This window comes from Equus caballus, chromosome 5 (genome assembly GCF_041296265.1).
Source record: "Equus caballus isolate H_3958 breed thoroughbred chromosome 5, TB-T2T, whole genome shotgun sequence".
Taxonomy (NCBI): domain Eukaryota; kingdom Metazoa; phylum Chordata; class Mammalia; order Perissodactyla; family Equidae; genus Equus; species Equus caballus.
The window spans coordinates 56685091-56700326 of NC_091688.1; positions in this window are offsets into that span (position 1 = coordinate 56685091).

Below are 15236 nucleotides of genomic sequence, written 5' to 3' on the forward strand. Positions count from 1 at the left end.
TTTTATTTTGCATTTTTAAAGTTTCGCCTTTCACATTTCATTTTGTATAATCTAGCATTAATTTTATCTATGCAATGGGTTGGGGATCCAATTTAACTTTACTTCCTATATGAATAATCAATTTTCCCAGCACCATTTGTTGAGTAGTTCCTTTCCCTACTGATTTGTGATTTCACCTATATCATGTACCAAAGTCACATGTATGTGTAAGCTTATTTCTATTTTTATCTAGTAATCAATTTATTTATTTGTCTATTGCTGTAACTTTATAAAAAGTCTTGGTAACTGGCAGGGTAAGGATCCCCGTGGATTCTTTCTCATCCCTTTGCTCTTACATATAGATTTTAGAATAAGCTTGCTGAGTTCCAAACCAGTTGGCAGTATGATTGAAACTGCATGGAATCAATCAATGAACTTGGAGATATTTGACATATTTATGATATTGAATCCTTCTATTCATGGACAAAGAAAATCTCTCCATTTACTTAAGTATACTTTCTTCCAGTAAAAATTTTTAAATTTCTACAGACACGTCTTGCACATTTTTTGTTAGATTTATTCTTGAGTACCTCATTTTTTATTGCTATTATAAATGGTTTCCTTTTTAAAATTATTTTGCTTCTTGATAGCATAAAAATACAAATTTATCTTTTGTCTTGCTCTTTTAGCCAGTCACCTTGCTAAATTCTACTATTATTTCTAATTCTATTGTTTGGGATTTTCAGTGTAGACAAACATATTATCTGCAAATATCCATTTTCTTTTTCTTTTTTTTCCCTATTCTTATATCTCTAGTTGATTTTGTTGTCTTATCTTGCTGGCTAGAATTTACAGTACAATGTTGAATAGAAGTCTTAATGATGGACATCTTTGTATTCTTTCTAATTTGAAAGGTAATACTTCTAACATTCCTTATTAAGAATCATATTTGATGTAACTTTGGCAGATAGTCTTTATCAGAGTAAGAATGTTTCCTTTTATTCATGTAATGTACTAAGAATTTTTATCATGAAATAGGTGTAGAAGTCTATAAAATCTCTTTTTTTATAAAACCGTTTATTGAGGTAAAATTTACATATGATAAATTCGCCTTTTAGAGTGTATAGTTTAGTGAATTTTAACAAATATATGCAGTCATGTAACCACTTCTACAATCAGTATGTAGATCATTTTTATCACTCAAAAAATTCCCTCATGCCCCTTGCAGTCAATCCCCTTGTATTCTCTTTTTTAAAAACTGATGGATTTAGTTTCCTGATATTTTATTTAAGATTTTTTTGTGTAAATTCATGAGTGGTTTTATTTTGTTATTTTACTTCTTTTCCTGCCTTTGTCTGGTTTTGGCGTTAAGATTATTTTGGCTTCATAGGATTGGCTGGGGAGATGTACTTTTTTCCTCTATTTTATAGAAGAGCTTCTGTAAAATTGGAATGATCATCCCTTAAAAATTTGGTAGAATTCACTTGTACATCTTTAAGCTGTGCTATTTCCTTTATTGGGAGAATTTTAAATACTGCTTCAATTTATCTTTTAAGGATAAGACTATTAAGGTTTTCTATTTCTTCTAGAGTCAGTTTTAAGTTCTAGGAATGTGTCCATTTTGTACATTTCAAATTTATTGGCATAAAGTTGTTCATAGTGTCTTTTACTTTTAATGACTGCCATATGTAATATTGTTTAATTGTGCGTTTCTTTTTTCTTCATTATCAACATTGACGGAGGTTTAGCTATTAGCCTTTTCAAAGATTTAACTTTTGGCTTTCTTGATGCTCTCTAATGCATATTTATTTTATATTTCACTGATTTCACTCTTATCTTCATTGTATCTTTCCTTTCTTTGTGTTTATTCTCTAGTTCTTTTTCTAATTTCTTAAGCTCATTACATTTCAGTCTTCTTCTTTCCCAAAATAAATATTTAAAGCTATAAAGTACCCTCAGAGTTCTGCTTGAACTGCTTTTAACAAGTTTTGATATGTATTGTTTTCATTATTATTCATATCTAAGTAATTTAATATCCAATATGATTTGTTCTTTGACTCATGATTTATATAGAAGGGTGTTTTTAAATTTTCAAATATATGAGGATTTTCAATCTTTTCGTTATTGACTTTTACCTAATTACACTCTTGTCAGAGAATGTGGTCTTTATGTATCAATTTTTAAATTTGTTGCAGGTTGCTTTACATGATTATGATCAGTTTTTGCAAATGTTGAGAAGAAGGTGATTCTGTAGTCAGGGGGAGTAGACTTTGTATATGATTTATATATTAGATCAAGTTCATTAATTGCATTCAAATCATCTACATTACTATGTTCTTTTTATATAACTCTTCTGTTGTACCACCAATCCAATCTCAATATCTTGATATAAGTGCAGCTATTGCCATTTGTGTTCAGGGCAACCACACCCCATGTGGCTGCCACAGCTGTAGCTCACTTTTGTATTTTAATAGACAGAGGGCCCTTGAAACACCTCTTTTCTCTCTTGACAGACTAGCCATATCTCTAAGATTGCACTCTATTCACATCTAGGTATTCTTTGGAAAGGGTATCTGAAATAGGTGATGGTTAATTTCATGTCAGTTTGGCCACAGGGCATCCAGATTAAACATTATTTTCAGGTGTGTCTGTGAGGGTGTTTCCAGATGAGATTAGTATTTGAATCAGTGGACTCAGTTAAGCTGATTGCCCTACCCAGCGTGGGTGGGTTTTATGTAAGACTCACGGTACCTACAAAAATACACAAAAGATAGAGTAAGGAATCAAAACATACCACTACAGAATATCATCAAATTGCAAAGGAAGACAGCCAGAGAGCAAGAAAGGAACACAGGGTCTACAAAACACCCAGAAAATAATTAACAAAATGGCAAAAGTAAGCCCTTACATATCAATAATTACTTTAAAATTAAATGATTTAAATTCTCCAATCGAAAGACATAGTGATTTAATGGCTTAAAAAACAAGACCCAGAGCTGGCCTGGTGGCACAGTAGTTAAGTTTGCATATTCTGCTTCAGTGGCCTAGGGTTCGCCAGTTTGGATCCCAGGTGCAGACAGGGTACCGCTTGGCAAGCCATGCTGTAGTAGGCATCCCATATATAAAGTGGAAGAACATGGGCATGGATGTTAGCTCAGCACCAGTTTTCCTCAGCAAAAAGAGGAGGATTGGCAGCAGATGTTAGCTCAGGGCTAATCTTCCTCAAAAAAAAAAAAAAGACCCAATTATATGCTGTGTACTAGAGAGTCACTTCAGCTTTAAGGTCACATATAGACTGAAAGGGAAGGGATGGAAAAAGATATTGCATGTAAATGGAAACCAAAAGAGACTAAGGAAGTTATACTTATATCAGACAAAATAAGCTTTAACCCAAAGCTGTAACAAGAGGCAAAGAAGGTCATTATAAGATGATTAGGGAGTCAATTTATCAAGAGAATATAACAGTTGTAAATATATATACACCCAATATAGGAGCACCTAAATATATAAAGCAAATATTAATGGAGCTGAAGGGAGAAATATACAGTAATGTAATGATAATAGGGCACCTCAATACTTTACTTTCAACAATGAATAGATCATCCAGATAGAAAGTCAATTGGGAAACATTAGACTTGAACTACATTTTAGACCAAATGGACCTAACAGACATATACAGAACATTCCATCCTACAGCAACAGAGTACACATTTTTCTCAAGCACACACAGAACATTCTCTGAGATAGATCATATGTTGGACCATAAAGCAAGTCTTAACAAATTTAAGAAGATTGAAATCATATCAAGTAACTTTTCCAACCACAATGGTATGAAACTAGAAATGAATAACAGGATAAAAACTGGAAAATTCACAAATAAGCAATATGCTACTGAACAACCAATGAATCAAAGAGGAAATCAAAAGGGAAATAAAAAAATAATGAGACAAGTGAAAATGGAAACACAATATACCAAAACTTATGAGATGCAGCAAAAACAGTTCTAAGAGGAAAATTTATAGCAATAAATACCTACATGAAGAAGAAGAGAGAAGATTCAAATAAATAAAATCATAAATGAAAGAGGAGAAATTACAACTGATACCACAGAAATACAAAGGATCATAGGAGACTACTGTGAGCAATTATAGGCTAGTGATTAGATAACCCAGAAGAAATGGATAAATTTCTGGAAATATAAACCTACCAAGATTAATCATTAAGAAACAGAAAATCTGAACGGACCAATAATGAATAAGAAGATTGAATCAGTAATCAAAAATCTCCCAATAAAGTCAAGTCCAGGGCCAGATGGTTTCACTGGTGAATTCTATCAAACATTTAAAGAAGAATTAATACCAATTCTTAAACTTGTCCCAGAAAATGAAGCGGAGAGATCACTTCCAAACTCATTTTACAAGGCCAGCATTACCCTGATACCAAAGCCAGACAATGACATTACAAGAAAAGAAAATTACAAGCCAATATCCCTGATGAACATAGGTGCAAAAATCCTCAACAAAAAAGTAGCAGGGCCAGCCCTGGTGGCCTAGTAGTTAAGTTTGATGTGCTCTGCTTCCTCGGCCCAGGTTCAGTTCCCGGGCGCAGACCTATGCCACTCATCTGTTAGTGGCCATGCTGTGGTGGTGGCTCACATACAAAAAGAGGAAGATTGGCAGTGGATATTAGCTCAGAGTGAATCTTCCTCAGCAGAAACAAAAACAAAAACAAGAAGCAAAACTAAACCAAAAGGACCTAGCAAACCAAATTCAACAGCACTTTAAAATGATCATACACCATGATCAAATGGGCTTTACCCGTGGGATGCAAGGATAGTCCAACATATGCAAATCAATAAATGTTATACACCACATCAACAAATGAAGGATAGAAATCATAAGATCATCTCAATAGATGCAGAAGAAGCATTTAACAAAATTCAACATCTTTTCCTGATAAAAACCTTAACAAATTAGGTATAGAAGGAATGGACCTCAATTTAATAAAGGCCATATATGACAAGCACACAGTTTGTCACCATACTCAATGGTGAAAAGCTTCAGCTTTTCCTCTAAGATCAGGAAAAGGACAAGAATACCACTCACAACTTCTATTCAACATGAAAGTCCTAGCCAGAGCAATTAGGCAAGAAAAAGAAATAAAGGGCATCAAATCAGATAGGAAAAAGTAATATTCTCTCTGTTTTCAGATGACATGATCTTATGTATGGAAAACCCTAAAGACCTTTCCAAAGATCTGTTAGAACTAATAAACAGATTCAATATAGTTGCAGGATGCAAAATCAACATACAAAGCCAGGTATGTTTCTATGCTGTAATAATGAACTAAATAAAAACAAAACTATGAAAACAATCTCATTTACAACAACATCGGAAAGAATAAAATACTTAGGAATAAATTTCACCAAGGAGGTGAAAGATCTATGCACTGAAAACTATAAAACATTGATGAAAGAAATTGAAGAAGTCACAAATAAGTGGAAAGCCATCCTATGTTTATGGATTGGAAAAATTAATATTGTTAAAATGTCCATACTATCAAAAACCATCTACAGATTCAATGCAATCTCTACCAAAATTCCTATAGCATTTTTTATAGATATAGAAAAACAATTCTAAAATTCATATGGAACCACAAAAGACCCTGAATAGTTAAAGCAACCTTGAGCCAGAATAACAAAGCTGGAGGCATCATGCTCCTGATATCAAACTATATTACAAAGCTGTAGTGATCAAAACAATATGGTACTGGGATAAAAACAGACACTTAGATCAATGCAACGGAATAGAGGCCAGAAATAAACCCACACATATATTGTCAACTACTTTTTGACAAAATCACCAAGAATAAACAATGCAGAAAGGATAGTCTCTTCAATAAATAGTATTGGGAAAATTGGATATTCACATGCCAAAAAAAAAAAAAGAAAGAAATTGAATCCTTACTTACACAAAAATCAACTGAAAATGGATTAAAGACCTAAACATAAGACCTAAAACTATAAAACTCCTGAAAGAAAATGTAGGGAAAAAGCTTCATGATATTGGTCTCATCAATGATCTTTTGGATTTGACACCAAAAACAACAAGCAACAAAAGCAAAAATAAACTACATTGAACTAAAAAATTTCTGCACAGCCAAGGAGACAGTGAAAAAAATGAAAAAGCAACCTACAAACTCGTAGAAAGTATTTACAAACCATATATCCAACAAGGGGTTAATGTTAAAAATATATAAGGAACTCTTATAAGTCAATAGCAAAAACCAAAAAAACACAATTAAATAAATGGGCAAAGGACCTGAATAGAAGACATACAAATGGCCAACAAGTATATGAAAAGATGTTCAACATCATTAATCATCAGGGAAATGCAATCAAAACCAGAGTGAAATATCACCTTACACTTGTTAGGATGGCTATTATCAAAAAGTCAAGGAATAACAAACGTTGGCAAGGACATGGAAAAAAGGGAACCCTTGTACCCTGTTGGTGGGAATGTAAGTTTGTACAGCCACTATGGAAAACAATATGGAGGCGCCCCAAAAATTAAAAATAGAACTACCAAATGGTCGAGCAATCCCACTTCTGGGTATCTATCCAATGGACATGAAATTAGTGTCTCAAAGAAATAGCTGCTCTCTCAGGTTCATTGCATGACATTACACTGGTTGGAACCAACGAGTGAAAAGTAGCAACTACTCTAGATTTATTGGTAAGACATTTGTCTGTCAGAGTGTGAGAAAGAAATCTGACTAAAATTTAGAGGTCTTCAAGGTAGAAATTTCTAGGGGTTCAGTGGTGTGGGGTGTGTTGAGACATCCCTTCTAAAGTAAAGGATAAGTTGTTACATCTGGTATCACCTACAGCCAAGAAAGAAGCACAATGCCTAGTGGGCCTCCTTTGGAGGCAAAATATTCCTTATTTGTTTGTATTACTTTGGTGCATTTAGCACGTGGCCCAAAAAGCTGTGACCCAGAAGCAGAGAAGGCTTTACAACACGTCCAGGCTGCTGTGCAACCTGCTCTGCCAGTTGGACTATATGAACCAGCAGATCCAATGGTGCTTGAAGTGTCAGTGGTGGATAGGGATGCTGTTTGAAACCTTTGATAGGCTCTTACAGGTGAATTGCAGCAGAGGCCTCTGGGATTTTGGAGAAAGGCCCTGAGATCCTCTGAGAATAACTCCTCTCCTTTGAGAAACAGCTCTTGGCTTGCTACCAGGCCTTAGTAGAGACTGAACACTTAACTATGGGCCACCAAGTTACTAGTGACCTGAACTGCCCACTATGTACTGGATGTTATCTAACCCATCAAGCCATAAAGTTAGGCATGCACAGCAACACTCTCTCATCAAATGGAAGTTGTATATGTGTGATCAGTCCCAAGCAGATCCTGAAGATGTAAGTGAGTTACATGAAGAAGTGGCTCAAAAGACCATGGTCCCTACTCCTGCTACACTGCCTTCTCTTTCCCAGCATGCACCTATGGCCTCATGGGCCCTAAGATCAATTGACGGGGGAAGAGAAGACTTGGCGCTAGTTTACAGATGCTTCTGCAGCACATGCAGGCACCACCCAATGTGGGCAGCTGCAGCACTGCGGTCCCTCCCCGGGACATCCCTAAGGGGCAGCGGTGAAGGAAAGTCCTCCCAGTAAGCACAACTTCAAGAAATGTACCTGGTTATTCACTTTGCTTGGAAGGAGAAATAGCCAGACATGCAAATATATACCACTCCATGGCCTGTAGCAAAGGGTTTGGCTGGATGGTCAGGGAGTTGGAAGGGACATGATGGAAAATTGGTAACAAAGAAAATTGGGGAAGAGGTGTGTGGATAGACCTCTCTGAATGGGCAAAAAATATGAAGATACCTGTGTCCCATGTGAATGTTTGCTGAAGGGTGACCTCATCAGAGGAGGATTTTAATAGTCAAATGTATAGGATGATTCATTTCATGGATATCAGTCAGCCTCTTTCCCCAACCACCCTTGTCATTCCCCAGTGTGCTCAAAGTGACCATAGTGGCAGGGGTGGAGGTTTGCATGGGCCAACAACATGGACATTCACTCATGAAGGCCGATCTGGCTATGGCCACCTCTGCCCAATCTGCCAGCAGTAGAGACCAATACTGAACCCCTGAGTGGCACCATTCCCCAGAATCATCAGCCAGCTACCCGGTGGCAGTCTGATTACCCTGGGCTGCTTCCATCCTGAAAGCTGCAGCATTTTGTCCTTACTGGAATGCGCATTTATTCTGGATATGGATTTACCTTCCCTACGCACAATGCTTCTGCCAAAACTATCATCCATGAACTTACAGAATGTCTTATCCACCATCATGATTTTCCATACAGCATGACTTCTGATCAAGGAACTCACTTCACAACAAAAAAAAATTTGGTATTGGGCCCATGCTCATGGGATTTACTGGTTTTACCATGTTCCCCACCATTCTAAAGCAGCCAGCTTGATAGAACAGTGGAATGGGCTTTTCAAAACTCAGTTATAGTGCCGGCTAGGTGGCAATACCTTGCAGAGCTGGGTAGGCTGTATAAGCTCTGAATCAGCACCCATATATGCTGTTGCTTCTCAGATGGCCAGGATTCACAGGTCCAGGAATCGAGAGGTGAAAATGGTGGTGGCACCACTCACTATTACTCCTAGTGACCCAGTAGCAAAATTTTTGCTTCCTATTCCTGCAACATTATGCTCTGCTGGCCTAGAGGTCAAGGTTTGGGAGGGAGGAATGCTTCCACCAGGAGATACCACAATGATTCCACTGAACTGGAAATTAAGACCACCACATGGATATTTTGGGTTCCTCATGCCATTGAATCAACAGACAAAGAAAGGAGGTATGATATTGGCCGGAATGGTTGATCCTGCATACCAAGGAGAAATTGAACTACTACTCCATAATGGAAGTAAGAAACAGTATGTCTAGAATATAGGAGATACCTTAGGGCATCTCTTAGTATCACTATGCCCTGTAATTAAGGTCAATGGAAAACTGCAACCCAATCCAGGCAGGGCCACTAATAGCTCAGAGCCTTCAGGAATGAAGGTTCGGGTCAGGTCACCAGGTAAAGAACCAACTGAGATCATTACTTAAGACAAAGGGAATACAGAATGGGTAGTGGAAGAAGGTAGTAGTAAATACAAGCTACAACCATGTGACCAGTTATAGAAATGAGGACTGTAATTGTAACAGATATTTCCTCCTTATTTTGCTATGAATAGGTTTGTGTGTGTATATCTTTGTTTTCTTCTCTCTCTTATTCCCTTATCATGTAACATAAGAAGTATTGATTTTACATCATAGATTTACGTATTGTTAATTTTACATCATAGTATTTCAATTACAGGATATCAAGGAGAACAGTAAATAGCATTCAAGGACTTAACCTCCTCTTCTAGGTAAGGAGTTAGTACATTTTCGGTTTTACACAAGATATTTGTATCATGTTAGGTGGAATCATGACCTTGTTATTGGCTTTATTTCCACATTTGATATTTTATTTAAGGAGATGAGTATGGGTGTGAAATTGACAAGGAGTGCACTAATGATGGTTAATTTTATGTGTCAACTTGAGGGGGCCATGTTAAACATTGTTTCTGAGTGTGTCTGTGAGAGTGTTTCTGCGCGAGATTAGTATTTGAATCTGTGGACTCAGTAAAGTACATTGCCCTCCCTAATGTGAGTGGGCATTAGCCAACCCACTGAGGGCCTGATTAGAACAAAAGATTGAGGAAGGCGAAATTCGCTCCTATTTTCCTGCCTCACTGCTGGAGCTGGGACAGCTCATCTCAGGTTCTCCTGCCCTTAGACTAGTATTTACCCCATCAGTTCCTGATTCTCAGGCCTTCAGACTTGGACTGAATTATCTCACTGCTTTCCTGGGTCTGCAGCTTGCAGACAGCAGATTGTGGGACTTCTTAGACTCCAATTCCTCATAATAAATCCATCAGTCTATCTATTAATATATATAACCTCCTTTTATATATGTAATCCCTCTCTTCCTATATATATATATATATATATAATATATATATATATATAATATATATATACACACATATATTTTGTTTCTCTTGGAGACCTTGACTAATACAGAATACTAGTAGTCATAATCCCAGAAGCAAAAGTCTTTTAAATGGCGTCTTAACCATTTCAACCCTGTTATTTAGAGCATTTTCTTAAGGAAAGGATGAAATTGATAACACTTGATCTGTCATGTTTGCTCTGTAACGTTGCTGGCTGACTATGTTGCAGATCTGGGTTATACAGGCATCTGTGAGGCCCACAGCACCATGTACTAATTATTTTTCCATCCTCAATTGAATTCTTCTCAGATTACCACAACACTGTTGCATTAGCTTTTCTCTGCTTCCCGTGAGACCCCAGGCTCCTTTCTCCCAGATGACAGCCTCACCACCTCATTCAAACAACAATGTTCCCCATCATTCCTCTCAAACTCTTCTCTCCTGTCTCTGAGGAAGTTGTGTTCTTTCTCCTTTCTGGTGCTAACTCCACTTGCATTCTTGGTCTCACTCGTTCCTGTTTTCTCCTGTCTACACTCTCTTAGTTATCTCTTCTTCAAACCCTCTCTTTCTTATCTGTCTTCCCTTCAGTTAACAAGCATTGTTATATTATCTCAATCCTACAACCACCCAAATTTCATCTGATCTGTTAACCCCTTTACTCCTTCGCATATAGAGATAGAAATGGCTTCTCATTTTTATTAGACTCTGGGTGCCTTGGCATTCCTTCTTGGTTTCCTTAACTCTGCCCACACCTCTGAAATGGCCCATTCATTAAAATCTCTTTCATTTGAACGTCTCAGTGGAATTCTCCTTTCTCGTAGGACGCTGTTTGGCCCAACAGCTGGGGACCTTGGATAAGTTGCTCAGCTACTCTGAACACCAGACCCTTAATCTGTAAAATGTATATAGTTTTATTTTATGTACATTTATTTTATTATTTATTATATATACATATAACTTTATTATATATACATATATACATTTCTTGTGAAGGTTAAGTTAAAAGAAACAAGTAAGAATATAGTTCCATAAATTCTAGTGATGATTATTATGTCTTATAACCTGTATCTTACCTCTTCTACTGAAATTGTGCTTTCAAAGGTCACTATTCACCAAATCCATTGACAAGCCTACTTAGATGGGGAAGCAATTTAGGAATTTATTGAAAAAATATCAATAAGAGAAAATGAGAACCTGAACTCATGAAGTCATTAGAGGCGGATTCAAGAATAGAAGGATATTATATATAACAGAATATTAGCATTAAGTACTCCCAGAGTTAACGTCATTAGTCCAGTCACCTCCATCTAGTTCAGGTACCCCAGGTGAATCTGCACTGTGGCCTTCTCTGACTATGCAGACAAAATGGGCACATCCCTCCTAACCTCGTCTGGAGTTACTGTTCTTTCTTTTCTTTTCACAGACAGTTTTTCAAGATTTTATTTTATTTTATTATTTTTTTTTCCTTTTTCTCCCCAAAGCCCCCAAGACATAGTTGTACATTCTTCTTTGTGGATCCTTCTAGTTGTGCCATGTGGGACGCTGCCTCAGCGTGGTTTGATGAGCAGTGCCATGTCCGCGCCCAGGATTCGAACCAACGAAACACTGGGCCGCCTGCAGCGGAGCGCGCGGATTTAACCACTTGGCCACGGGGCCAGCCCTGACAGACAGTTTTATTGAGATATTATTGATATACAATTAGCTGCACCTATATAAAATATGCACTTTGATACATTTTTAAAAAAATTTTAATTGAGATAAAATACACATAACATAAAATTTACCAATTTAACCATTTTAAAGTGTACCGTTTGGTAGCATCATATATATTTACATTGTTGTGTGACCAGTCTCCAGAACTCTTCATCTTGTAAAACTGAAACTCTATTTCCATCAAACAACAACTCCCATGTGTTAGTCCATTCCGGCTGCTATAACAAAAATACCAGAGACTGGGTGAGGTGGCTTAAACAAAAACCATTTATTTCTCACAGTTCTAGAGGCTAGGAAGTCCGAGATCAAAGCACCAGCAGATTTGGTGACAGACAAGAGCCCACTTCCTGGTTTATAGACAGCTGTCTTGTCACTGAGTCTTCAATAGTGGAAGAGGGGAGAACTCCCTAAGGTCTTTTATATAAGGGCACTACTTCCGTTTGTGAGGGCTCCACCCTCAAAGCACATTGAGGGTTAGGATTTCAACATATGAATTTTGGAGGGACACAAACATTCAGTCCATAACACTCCATTTTCCCCTCCCCACCCCTGGCAACCACCATTTTACTTTCTGTTTCTATGAATTTGACTACTCTAGGTACCTCATATAAGTGGAATCATATGGTATTTGTCTTTTTGTGACTGGCTTATTTCACTTAGCATAATGTCCTCAAGGTTCATCCCTGTTGTAGCATGTGTCAGAATTTCATTACTTTTTAAGGCTGAATACTATCCCATTGTATGTATATATCACATTTTATTTATCCATTCATCTGTTGATGAATACTTAAGTTGCTTCCACCTTCTGGAGAAGGTTTGAGTTAGCACATATTTGCCCAAGTCCTCAGTCTAGCCTGATCTTTCTCAACAACAAAGCCCACCTCATCCAACAGACCCTTGATAAGAATTGACCAAAATACTATATTTATCTCTTACAGCCTATTACTGTGCCCATTTGCTAAGTCTTACGGGTGTGTTGATCCTCAGTAATCTTGAATTCTTTCGTTGGGATGAGTCTCACTGTCTTCAGCGTAATAGTGCTGGCCTCAGGAAACCTCTCTGAGAGCATTCTCACCGTAACTCTTGCTCTTCTAGACCAATTTCTTTGAAGTCTGACATAACTCAAACTGGTAGACACTTCTCTGATTAAGCCGTTCTGGGTCAAATTAATCCTCCTTTCCATTGAGAGTTGGCAGGCTCTGTTACATTTCAGAGTTGGAGTGCTGTTTCTTCCTAGCCAAAGTGATATATGTCTTAGTACACTTCTTTTTAATTAATGGTGACTTGAGATATTTTCATTTCTCTGGATGAATCCTTCCCAAAAGAGTAGTTATGATTCACTTGGGAGAGCAAACTGAAAATTTATGTTGCTGACAAATGTTTGAAAAAAAAGCCACCTCATACTCCAGGATAGGAAATCACAGGCTTGCCATGTGGATGGTCTATTTGAGGGCTCTTGGTTTTGAAATAAATATACATCCGGCTTAGCATCAGTGTGAGTAGCACTTGCATGCATGCCACTAGGTAAGACCACGTGTGAGCTCATCTCTGCAGAACCCTGTGGGCGCTCCTTGCTGTATGGTGGGCTTTATCACATAGTTACCTCAAACAGGCCAAGATAGTTTTAATTTTTAGCTCTTCACTTCTTTGTGGCTTATACCATTCTACAAGAATCTAAATTCTAAATTCTGTGATAATAGAAGCTTATATAATGCCAAAGACAAGAGCACATTTTGTATTTCACTGTCTAAATTTAACTTGAGTACCTAGTAATTTTGAATTGTATGACTAAGCCAGTTGTCCTGCTGTGACCCTAACCCTTGCATCCCTGAGTGTGGGTAGAGGGCAAGAGTTTCTCCCTTGAGTAGAGAGAAGACACAGATGTCCTGGAGGAAGCAAAAACTTTTTACAAATAGAGGGAAACAAGAGGAAGTATTGTACAAGTCTCCTCTAGAGGACCCAGCTCAACAGGAAGGTCTGGAGACGCCTGAAGCTACCATCACTGAGAGGCAAGAGCAGGAAGAATGAAATATTGCTGCAAGTTTCTAAAGGACTTGATTTAGAAACTTTTGAAAAGCTCAGAACTGACTTAACTGGGACCAAGACCTCAACCCAAGAGGGTCTGACGCACAAAGAATGTAGTGAGGCTGCTTTGCCCACTGCTGCAGCTGGCTTGGATGTCACTGGCCAAGCACTCTCCTTCCTAAAGACTTAAAAATTTGCTATACACATATACCATCTCTATAACATTTTCCAATATTTGTAAAGTATTCTATGGTCTTCCCTATTGGTTAATCTTTGGTTTTCGCTCTCTCCTTAGAAGAGAGTCATTCTCTTTTTCCTCTTACAAAGAATCTGATACAAAGAATCTGATGATTAACTGGGGCCATCCTTGTTGGCTTCATTCTTGAGCAAATGTGTCTTAATCTTCCAGTTCCTGATTTGAGAAGAACATTAGAAAGCCAAAGGGAAAAACCCAAAAACTCTACCTGGATGAGCTGACTGGTAAAAGAGAACAAGGTAGCGTGCTCCCCCTCTGTGACCCAAGAACTCATCAAATTTAAATCTTATGAACTTCTTATTGACTGCAGAATACCTGGGTGTAATAAATACTTGCAAGAGATCACAGTTCTGGCTTTGTAACCAGAAGCGAGATTATGCTTATGGTCGTGGTCCAAGGCATGGTTCTGGGTGAAAGAGAGCCTGCAAATACAGATACAAGGCTGTGTGTGTGAGGCCTGTTTTTCTCAGCTCTGAAGTTCCAGGGTCATTGCCTTGACCCACTAACATTTCTTTATATAGGTTACTTGCTTAAAATATTAAATTAAATAATCAGAACATATTTTGCCACTAGCACCAATCAAAGTTTGTATTAACTTGGCTCTGATTCTTGCCAATTAACTTAACTCCATATTTCATAGAGTTGAATCCAAATCTACTAAACAAAGGCACAATCTACTATAGTTTTCAAAAATGGATAATCTTCTGTAGATCATTAGCTTTTTGAATATTTCAAACAAGTTTCATGCCAGTTTATTCTTTAACAAATTATAGGTCTTGGTTTATCAATCTGATATTTTACAAGGGGGGCAGAATTTGTTAAGAATAATATGAGACTATTTTCAGACCACAATCAACTATTACCCTCAACACTATTATAATTCTAGTCTCCACACAGCAACCAGAGTTGATTTTTCCTTTTTTTTTTATTGAGTTAATGATAGGTTACAATCGTGTGTAATTTCAGTTGTACATTAATGTTTGTCATTCGTGTTGTAGGTGTACCACTTCACCCTTTGTGCCCACCCCCCACCCCACCTTTCCCTGGTAGCCACTAATCTGTTCCCTTTGTCCACATTTTTAAATTCCTCATATGAGTGGGGTGCATAGGACTTTTGGAATTGCTGATTTGAGCTCTTTGGATAGATACCCAGTAGTGGAATGGCTGGATCGTATGGTAGTTCTATTTTTAATTTTTTGAG